The 10,132-nt window shown below is 49.8% G+C and overlaps 1 long non-coding RNA gene across 1 annotated transcript in view; it reads left to right on the forward strand.

The window, feature by feature from the left end:
* LOC108281277 overlaps positions 1-4,467 on the forward strand; it is a 23,880-nt gene extending 19,413 nt beyond the window's left edge. Inside the window, exon 2 of the long non-coding RNA XR_001815921.2 lies at positions 3,945-4,467. This is a non-coding gene — a long non-coding RNA (uncharacterized LOC108281277). The remainder of the gene's footprint in view (positions 1-3,944) is intronic.
* Positions 4,468-10,132: the final 5,665 nt, after the last annotated feature.

Genomic DNA, 10,132 nt, shown 5'->3' on the forward strand with positions numbered 1-10,132 from the left:
AAAAAAAAAAAAAAGAAAATGTAGTAGAGCCAGTCTGGTGGATAAAGTTGTCTCTGGGTAAGACCTCCGTTTAAACCTTGCTCAAGATATTTGGTAAACTTTCTTAACTTCCCTGGAGATAAACTCCCCCATTTACTTATCTATATAGTGAAGACAGTGATAAGACCTCATAAGATTTGTGTGGGGATTAATGAGCTAATGGCAGGAAAACACCTGCCACACATTAAATGAGCAATAAGTGAGAGCGATTGCCGTCATACATCAATTAGGAGTGTTTTTAGAAAAAGCAAATGGGGAACAAAATCACTGTCTTTTTCTAAATCTCTTTCATGACTATCTCAGACTGGGTTTGATGCTGCTGCTGTGTGTTTCAGCCACTGCAGCTGACAGACTCCGGCCCAGCCACCTTGCCTGTTGACAGCCATGCAGCCCTGACTGGCACCATCATCCCCAGCCCACGGGAGCAGCAGAGGCAGCTAGATGCCCATTTCTGCCAGCCAGTCCTTATCTGACTGCCAGCCCATCAGCCACAGTCGGAGGCTGCCTTCCCCATGGAACAGGGGCCTTTCCTCTCTCTCAGCCCCACTCGGAGCCTAGGCTTGTGCTGGGTTGCCTGCTTCCCACTTGGAGGTCAACTTCCACCCAGGGCTTCACCTTTGGCCTCCAAGACTTTTCTTTTTTTCCTTTAGCTCAGCAGTCAGGTGAGGTGAGGGTGGCTCTTGCATATAATCCCAGCACTTTGGGAGGCTGAGGCTGGTGGATTGCTTGAGCCCAGGAGTTCAAGACCAAGCCTGGGCAACATGGCAAAACCCCATCTCTACAAAACATTTAAAAATTATTGAATGAAAGTTGCCAGGAAGAAAAAAGAAAAAAAAAATTAGCTGTGCACACCTGTAGTCCCAGCTACTTGGGAGGCTGGGGTGGGAGGATTGCTGGAGCCTGGGAGGTCGAGGCTGCGGTGAGCTGAAATCACACCACTGCACTCCAGCCTGGGTAATAGAGCAAGACTCTGTCTAAGAAAAAAAAAAATTAGCACTCGATTTCCTCATTGTTGTGACTTCTTCCCCTGCTCTGGCAGGCTCCTCTAGGACAGGTCTGCACTGATCTCTCCAACCATCGCTGACCCGCAGTAGGATGGGCTGGGCTCTGAGAGAGCTGAACACTGGGCCAGGCAGGGCAGGGAGGCCTGTGTGTCCTGCAGGAGAGAGAGCTGGGCCGTGCTGCGCTCTGATGAGCGTGAGCTGGGTGGCGGGAGGCATGGGCCGGGTGGGACGGCTCCCAAGAAGGTTGGAGAAGGGCTGGCCTCGGGACAATGGAGCAGAACATTCCAGATTAGCTGTGGCATCCATCGCCCAGCCTGGGCCATCCAGCAGGGTGGGGGCCACGGCAGGATTGCTACAACCTGCTCACATCCCCGAGACTCTTCGGAAGGAAGACCTAGGCCAGTAGCCGAAGGACCTCCCAGTGACTCACGTTCAAAACCAAAGATGAAAAGGGAGATGCTGTCTCCTTACACTAGCCATAACTCCAAACTTTCTGAAAAAGGCTTAAACCCTTAAGGCTTCTGCTTACTCAAATGGAAAGAAAGTGGAAGGAAGTGTCCCTTCAAAGAGAAACTTTCTGCTTCGTCTGAAGATGACTGCAGCCTAATTCTGGCTCTGAAATTCTCTTACCCAGTCCCAGCCAAGCTCCTGGCTCCTCCGGGCCTTGCTTTTGGTGCCTGTAAGGCAGCTCTGGAGTGATAGGGGCAAGCCCTGCCTGCGAGGAGTGGGGGAAGGCATGAGTGTGATTTGTGGTTGCTGGTACTTGATGCCCACACACAGCATGTGTTGCTCTTGGTATAGTTTAAGATATTTTTATAAAATCAAAAAAAAAAAAAAAAAAAAAGAAAAAGAAAGACTGGTGTCTCATCTTGTTCCAAATCCCCTTTGGGAAAGTTTGCTAATAGCTGCCATTTATTTAGAAAAAGTACACAGAACACCATGGTGTGGTAACACCATTCTTCCCATTTTACAGACAGGGATGCTGAGCCTTAGGGAGATGAAGCAATCTGCCTAACTGCCGGCACTGAGGAGCAGTGGGCCGCAGGCAAGCAGGAGCGCAGAGCTGGGCTCCGGGCACAGGGAGTTCCCGCTCCGCCCACCCTCGGGGGCTCCCGGGACAGGCCTGCCTCCGGACCTTTGCAGGTGCTGTTCTTCGGCTGGGATCTCCCCTCCCTCCCGCCTCCTGCCCTTCCTTCAGGCCTCTGCCCCACGCCTGCTATTACCGAACCCTCCCTCCCACATGACCGGTCCACCTCTTCCCCCTTTCCTCGTTTGATCACTCTCTGTCTTCCCCACTAGAACGAAGGCTTGTGGGATCTTTGTCCGTGGCTGTATCTTTAGCATCTAGGAGAAGGTGCCCCTCACTATTAATTCAACAAATCATCGTCGAATGAATGAGTGGCTGCCAGAATTAGCGGGTCTGGTGGGCAGAGCAGCAGCGGTGGGATGCCGGGATTTGAGGGAAAGGCCCCTCCGAGCCCTCGGGACTGTCTGTGGACTTAACTACGCCACAGGGCCCCACTCTGGCAGAGCACAGTTCAACAGCCAGGAATGACCCCAGCTCCCTTCCCTACTCCACCCTTCAACAGAAGACGGAACAGCTTCTCCCCACCGCCCAGCTTCCAGCAATACCTCCCCTTGGGGCCTTTTCTGCTCTTTTTCCCTCAGGAGGTACTGTGGGAGTCAGGGGGTTGGGGGTAGGGGGCAAGCACGAGGGTCTCTGGGGAAGGGAGATCTGTAAACACTCCTGTTTTAGCCCTGAAATCGCATTGCGGTCTCTTCCCCCTGGCTGGTTTGTTCAGCCAGAAAAAACTTTATTTTGGGGTGAACAGCTCGGCTGGCTTTTCAAGACTCAGTTCAGGCATCTCTGTGGCCCCTCTTCCGGGTTAGTGCCCTCCTTGCTGTCCTCAGGGCATCTCAGCCCTCTCCCTGCTCATCTCAGCAGCTTTGCCTCTGTGTGCTTCTCAGCCAACACTCACGGGCTGGGGTCATGCCTTTCTTCCTCTGGGCCCCAGGCCCAGAATGGCAGGGCCACAAATCAATGTTTGCTGAGTAACTGAAGTGGGTTGGGAAGGGTTCTCCCAGACGAAGGCACCTGACGTTACCACCTGAGAGCCAGCACTGCACATCATCAGGGAGCCTCACCCTTGTCAACATGCCCTCTCCAGCTCCAAGTGCCAGGGCCAGCCAAGAATCCGGAGGGACCACATCTTATGTAGGCCATATGACAGACTCCAGACAAACAATGTTTGCCCTGCAAAACCAGTGCTGCTGGGCCGGGGGTGGTGGCCTGTAATCCCAACACTTTTGTAGGCTGAGGCAGGTGGATCACCTAAGGTCAGGAGTTCAAGACCAGCCTGGCCAACTGGTGAAACTCTGTCTCTGCTAAAAATGCAAAAGAAAAAAAAAATTAGCAAGGCCTGGTGGCACATGCCTATAATCCCAGCTACTAGGGAGGCTGAGGCAGGAGAATTGCTTGAAACCGGGAGGCAGAGGTTGCAGTGAGCCAAGATCCCACCACTGCAGTCCAGTCTGGGCAACAGAATGCAACTCCATCTCAAACAAACAAACAAACAAACAAACAAAAAAAAACCCAGTGCTGCTGGTCGCAGGCTGCCCTGTGGTTGGTTCCTATCCAGCTCAGAGAACAAGGACACCAGCATCATGGGCATCTCACTCCTGCTTCCCTTCCCTCAAGCTCCAACAGCTTCCTGTTTACATCCTCAGGCTGACTGCAGAGTGGGGGCTGGGGAGTGGGGGGGTTCTCACTTATAGGGAGAAAGAAATCCTGGATGGGGATGAGAAAGGGGAAGAGCAGGAGGGGAAGCCCTGAGGGATGGGTGAGCACCCCGGACGCCCAGAAACCTCATGCCTTTCCGTTCTGACTCATCTGTCCTCTAGTTCTTTCTAGCTTCTTGGCAAGGACAGAGGCCCCTGCTGAGAGGGCTTTAGGAATGGCCAAAGTCTGACATGGTGCAACCTCAGCCACGCCAAGAAAGAACTTGGATACGTCTGTCTCGCTGTTTTTCCAGTTTTTGTTTGCACCTCACAGGAAGAACTGGTCCGCCTTCATTCCCAGGCCTACCAAACTGACAGGTTCTTCAGTGTGGGTGGGGCCCCTGCTTACGGCCTTAACCAGCAACTGCACTAGAGAACTCTCTGTCTAGACTACAGCCACGTTTCCCAAAGTCATCAGATTAAAGGCATCACCTGGAAGTTCTCATTGGGTCGTCTGGGGATTTCTGAAGGGCCACAGATGATTTATAAAATAGCTCAGTAAAAACCAACCTCAGCTGGGCGCCGTGGCGCAGGCCTGTGAGCCCAGCACTTTGGGAGGCCAAGGTGGCTGGGTCACTTAAGACCAGGAGTTCGAGACCAGCCTGACCAACATGGTGAAACCCCGTCTCTACTAAAAATACAAAAATTAGCCGGGCCTGGTGGCGTGTGCCTGTAGTCCCAGCTACTCAGGAGTCTGAGGCAGAGGTTGCAGTCAGCCAAGACTGTGCCATTGTACTCCAGCCTGGGCAACAAAAGCAAAATTCCATCTCAATAAATAAATAAATAAATAAATAAATAAATAAAAACCAACCTCATAGGGAGTGATATAAAATGTGAAAAACCAACCAGCCAGCCTCATTAGCGCTTGGTCCCTTCTCACCTGTCAAGCCTAATTCCCTGCGCATGCGCTCTGAGCTTCCTCCCGCAGTCCGCTCTGCCTGGAAGGCCCTTTCCCGCCTTTGACTGTCTGGGGAGCTCTGAGTCTGCGTTTTCAGCCTGGGAAGGCTTTCTCCATCACACTCTTGAGGCCTCTTACAGAGTTAGGGGTGTCCTCTGTTCCCATAGCTCTGTGCCTGTTTCTCATCTGGAGCCTGCAGCAGGCTGGAATGAGAGATGGCAGTAAGAAACCAGCCCTCCTTATGAGTAAACGTGTATTTGGTAACTGATACAGCTAAAGAGCTGGTTAAGTCTTGCTTTTCCTGAAACAGTGCTGCTGACTTGTACAGCTGATCAGTGTCGCTCGCCAGTCCCAGATTATTTCAATGGCTCCCCATTGTGCCTGGGATTGAGTCCAAGATTCAAGCTCCTAGGGTGCTGCAAGAGCCCTAAATGCCCTGTCGGCCCTCCAGCCTCATCGCCACCCACCCTCCCTCCCTCCCTCCTTGCATTTCCTCACAAGGGCCACACTCTCCCACCTCCCACCTTCATTACTGAGTTCCCCCTGATTAGAATACCTTCTCCTCATGTCCCACCCTGCCTCTTCTGACTCCTACTCATCTGCCAGAAGTCACCTCCTCTGGGAAGCCTTTCCAGGTTGATGAGAGGTGACTCAACGTCCCCTGGCAAGATGCAGAAATCAGGATGCCCCTAGGGGGTTGGATAAATATAGGATGCTATCTCCACAAAACGAAATAAAAATGGAGATGTGAATTGTCATATTTCTTTATTAGGCAGTTTAAAAAATATTATTATGTTCATGGCAATATATTCAAGAATGTAACGTTAAGAGTAAATCTCCTCCTGGTTTCGGTCTTCCCCGAGGCACCCACTGTTGTCAGTTTCTTGGGTGGGTCTTACAGAGATGCTCTACCTCTATACAGGTACACATATATATCAAGGTGAGAGAGGGGTAAAGATGGGGGGATATGAAATGTATTTAAGTCACAGCCCCTGCACCTGAGAAACTCACAACCTTCCTGGGAAGGTTAAATCAGCCCCACCTCATGAGTTAGAGTATTAAGTGGCATGTGGGAACCTGAATGAGGTCACTCACTCAAGGCCACTCACAGCCACTCAGAGCCAGGATTCAAGCCCCAGCGAGCTTGAATGGGCTTTTCCACAAACCACCCACCCACCATAAGTAAAGGGGACACCTTCCATAAGTAGAAGCAGTCAGAGTTTCTAACCCCCAGTTGCCGGGTATAGTTTGAATGTGCATTATTGTAATTCCTCTGTTGTGAAGTCCTGGTTCTTGGACTTTTAAAGCTGGGACCCAGCTGGGTCTGGGGCTGGAAACCAGGACTGACAGGTCCAATAAAAGTAATAGTCCATCAAGCTTTGTTGCTTGAACTATGGTTAATGCAAGTTATGACAGGAAAAAACAAAGAAAAACACTCCATGAAGCTGAAGTAGTGAAATGAGACTCCAGCTTCGAGAACCGAAACGTATTAAAATTGGGGCATCTTTTGGTCTGGCACCTCCACCCAGACCATTTGACACGTGAAAAAATCTAGAAAGGTGAAGTGACTTGCCGGAGGTCACCGGGTTGGTTTTGGCGAAATGAGGACCAGTACACCTGGTTCCTCTGCTGAGTTAGTCACTGTCCACAGCAGCGCCTTCCCCACCACCAAGGGAGAAAGGCTGCAGGTGGTGCGCGTGCGCCATGTCCTTCCCGAGACGTGGCCTGTGCACGCTTGGCGTATTCTCTTACTTCACTGGAGAACCGATGGGAACGTCAGGCTTGGAAGACCAAGTCAGGGACTCAATGACTGCATCACGGTCGTTGTTCCTAGCTACAAACCACCGACAGCGACTGCCTGAGTGGAGAAGAAAATGTATCAGAAGGTAAACAGGCAGTGCACAGAGCCACCACAAGACCCTAAAACTAGGTTTAAAGCTGCACAGTCAGGGACAACACCCGACGGAACCTGAGCCCTGTGTGCGGAGAAACCTCCACGTGTCCCCAGCCGGATCAGCGCCCTGCTGTGGCAGGAATTCAGATGTGCTGCACTGCCCACCATCCGCAGTGGACATTCTCGGGAGTCCTGGCCTCCCTCGGACCCCCACAGGCCCCCCGGGTCTGGATCAGGGCCCTCTGGTGGGCCAGTCGGGCCACATGCCCTGGCCGTAGTTGCAAAAGGGAGTCGGAGAAAGGGGAAACAGAGTGTTTCTCTAGTAGAAGGTGGGGACCTCCTCCCGATAAAACCAAAGTGGTGGGAATCTCCCAAACATGAGAAAGGGGTTCAATTCCCCGCTGACCCAAAAAAGAAGATGAATGTCCTCCACCTATTGGAAGTGGAGCACAAGGAAGGTGGATGAGTCCTAGAGCTGGGAGGGAGAGCAGACCCTCTTTGGGGCCAGGGCAGCTGGGTCTATTAAGTGCAATTTGACTTCTTGGTGCAGAAATGTAACACATGAGGCATAACTCCACTATCCCAATACCACAGGGTCAGGCTTGCCAGATGAAAGTCACATGCTTGGGGAATTGCAACACAGGAAGAGAAATTGAGCAATCCCAGTGAGAAATGAAGTCTAAGTATGTTAGAGAGGAAGAGAAAGCTAATCTCTTCCTACCCTGGTTAAGAAAGATTTTGAATGGAGAAGGGAGGAAAGGAGGCTGACTTGTATTAAGCACCTTCTGTTTTTGAGCACCAGGCCCTGAAATGTGGCTGGCATGAGCTACTTTAATATGGAGAAAGAAACAGTACAATCTTGATAATTTGGGGATTGGGGAAAAGACTCCTTTCCGTGTGTTTCTTCCATTAGTGTCACAGCCTCCCGGCTTCTCCCCCTTCCCCTCAAGCCCCTCCTGGAAGGAGGAGGTGGTTGGGAGCTGCAGAGGACAGCATAAGCCTAGCTCTGCCTGCGTCCTGCTTTCCCTTGGGTAGGGCCTCCCATCGGCAGCTGGCGAGCACAGCCAGACAGCCAGCACTGCAGTGAGGTCCGAGTGTCTCAGTCCTGCCTATGGCCAGATAGGTGGATCTAATTCTCGGTATGACATTAGGAAGTTGGTTGTTGCCTGGTTCATCTAAGCCACATCCTCAATCCTGGCCTTCATCAGCAATGAGGGTAACACTGCAATCCATACCTATTTTACTCCTTTATGTCTCAATAGATTAGAACTCACACTGAGGAAAAGGGATGATCCTTACTAATTCCCCTCCTCAAATCTCATCTGTAATTTCTGATGGCATTAGCACAGCATTTGCCAAATATAAAAGGATTCAATTTTTAATCATCCTAGGAATCAGGGCTCTTAATTAGGGTTTGGGGTTGGAGTTCAGAGCATGGGACATTCTTTTTTTTTCTTTTCTTTTTGAGACAGGGTCTTGCTCTGTTACCCAGGCTGGAGTGCGGCAATGCCATCACAGCTCACTGCAGAATTGACCTTCTGGGCTAAAGTGATCCTCCCACATCAGCCTCCTGAGTAGCTGGGACCACAGGCGTGCCACCATGCTCGCCCCTTCTCCATAAAGTCTGAGGGAAAATTACTTTTTCTCTAAGACATTTTTGTAGCTGAGAGTGTTACATGACATAGTTGGCCAATGAAGTATAAGCTGAAGAATCCTGGGAAGATTTTGCTTCCTTAATTGCAGGTGTGATTCTTTTTTTTTTTTTTTTTTTTGAGACAGAGTTTGCTCTGTTGCCCAGGCTGGAGTGCAGTGGCCCAATCTTGGCTCACTGCAACCTTCACCTCCTGGGGTTCAAGTGATTCTCCCACCTCAGCGCCCCCAGTAGCTAGGATTACAGGCACCTGCCATCATGCCCAGCTAATTTTTGTATTTTTGTAGAGATGGGGTTTCGCCATACTGGCCAGGCTGGTCTCAAACTACTGATCTCAGGTGGTCTGCCCACTTCAGCCTCCTGAAGTGCTTCAACCAAACCGTGTGCCACCATGCCCAGCCACAGCTGTGATTCTTAAAACTATGGTGGCCACTTTAGAAGTTAGAGGCAATAAAGAGGCCCCAAAGCTAGCTTGATAAAGATGATGAAAGAGGAAGATAGACATTGTCTGGATTCTTGGTGGCATTGTTTGGATGACTCCAGTCTGCAGGAAAGGCACACAGAAATTTTTTTTTTTTTTTTAAAGATGGGGTTTCACCATATTGGTCAGGCTGGTCTCGAACTCCTGACCTCAGGTGATCTGCCCACCTCAGCCTCCCAAACTGTTGGGATTACAGGCGTGGGCCACCGCGCCTGGCTAAGGTATTTGTACACCCAGGTTCATGGCAACATTATTCTTTTTTTTTTTTTTTTTTTAAAGACGGGGTTTCACCATGTTGGTCAGGCTGGTCTTGAACTCCTGACCTCAGGTGATCCACCCGCCTTGGCCTCCAAAGCACTTGGATTACAGGCATGAGCCACTGCGCCCGGCCTAGAAAATTTTCAATGAAACGAATGAGGTGGGGACCAATTTGTGGAACCCTGAGGAAACAAATAATACAGAAAATAGAAAAACAATTGTAAAAATTAATTACTATTTCAGCTAAGTAAGAGAAGATCCTAAATTCACAAATTGAGATTAGGATGTTCAAAAACAGGAACAATCAGAGAACAAGTCTCCTGAAAAATTAAACATATGACAAGAAATAAAACATTTCAGAGAATCACTGGAAGATCAAGAAAATCATCCTGAAAGTAGAAAAATAAGAAAAAAAACTCCAGGCACCATGGCTCATGCCTGTGATCTGAGCTCTTTGGGAGGCTGAGGCAGGAGGACTGCTTGAGCCCAGGATTTTAAGACCAGCCTAGGCAACAAAGTGAGACCTAGTCTCTACAGAAAAACAAAAATAAAAATTATCTGGGTGTGTAGCATGTGCCTGCTGTAGTCCCTGCTACTTGGGATACTGAGGCAAGAAGATCGCTTGAGCCCAGGAATGGTGTTTGTACCACTGCAACTCCAGCGTTGGCAAAAGAGCAAGACCCTGTCAAAAAGAAGAAGAAAAGGTGGAGGGGGAGAAGAAATAATTAAAAAAAAAAAAAAAAGGATGAAGAAGAAGAAAGAGATTTAAAGGACCAATCCAGATAGAAACAATCCCCAACTTCCCAACTTAAGAAGGCTCAAGTTTATGATGGAACAAAGCGATAGAGTATCCATAGAACCATTCTGTTTTCCACTCTCAGTACAGTATTCAATAAATTATATGAGAATTCAACACTTTATTATAAAAAGAGCTTTGGCTGGGCATGGTGACTCAAACCTGTAATCGCAGCACTTTGGGAGGCCGAGTCGGGTGGATCACCTAAGGTCAGGAGGTCAAGACCAGCCTGGCCAACATGGAGAAACCCTGTCTCTACTAAAAATACAAAAATTAACTGGGTGTGGTGCACACCTGTAGTCCCAGCTACTTGGGAGGCTGAGGCATGAGAAT

Source organism: Cebus imitator, unplaced genomic scaffold, assembly GCF_001604975.1.
Source record: "Cebus imitator isolate Cc_AM_T3 unplaced genomic scaffold, Cebus_imitator-1.0 Scaffold223, whole genome shotgun sequence".
Lineage (NCBI taxonomy): Eukaryota > Metazoa > Chordata > Mammalia > Primates > Cebidae > Cebus > Cebus imitator.